The sequence below is a fragment of the Eimeria mitis genome, genomic scaffold, assembly GCF_000499745.2.
Source record: "Eimeria mitis Houghton genomic scaffold, Emh_scaff7470, whole genome shotgun sequence".
NCBI classification, from domain to species: Eukaryota; Apicomplexa; class Conoidasida; order Eucoccidiorida; family Eimeriidae; genus Eimeria; species Eimeria mitis.
In genome coordinates this window covers 1-587 of record NW_013575463.1, presented here as the reverse complement: position 1 = coordinate 587, position 587 = coordinate 1, and positions in this window count along the sequence as shown.

Below are 587 nucleotides of genomic sequence, written 5' to 3'. Positions count from 1 at the left end.
GGAGACGACCTATGCAGCCGACTGCATCTGCCGAAGGGCGTATTTGCAGTCTTCTGTGAGAGGCCAAGGGGCTTGCATGCGCGAGCAGTATGGTCTATGCATTCTGCGTGCGTGCATTTCCCTCCGCGTTGGGGCGTGACTGTCTTTGCCACTACAGTCGGGCGCCGGCTTGCTCAGAGAGTACGCCTTAACAGGCAAATGCATCTGACCTGCGTGGTAGTGGAACTGTTGCTTTTCATATTGTATGATGGCAGACATGGACGTGTGTATGCAAGCGTGCAGCTTCATGCAGGTGCACTGTGGTGGGGGCTTGGGGCTCGTTATGCTTTGAATGTGTTTGCCTTTGGTTTCTGTCGGGACGGGGTGTATCCGCGTTCCGATACGCGTTTGCGAGAGAGTCCTACATGGTTCTACGAGTGAATTCGTAAGGTGGTGCACAGGCTGGGAGGCAACAGTGACTATTCGGTGCTTTCTGTCAAGCGTTAGGAGTATTGACAAGTAGTTTTGTCATGCGTGATGGCAGTTGTTTTGCGAGGAACAGGAATGGCGAGAGCGGTCTGCGGACGGCACACTCGTGTAAACGCTCA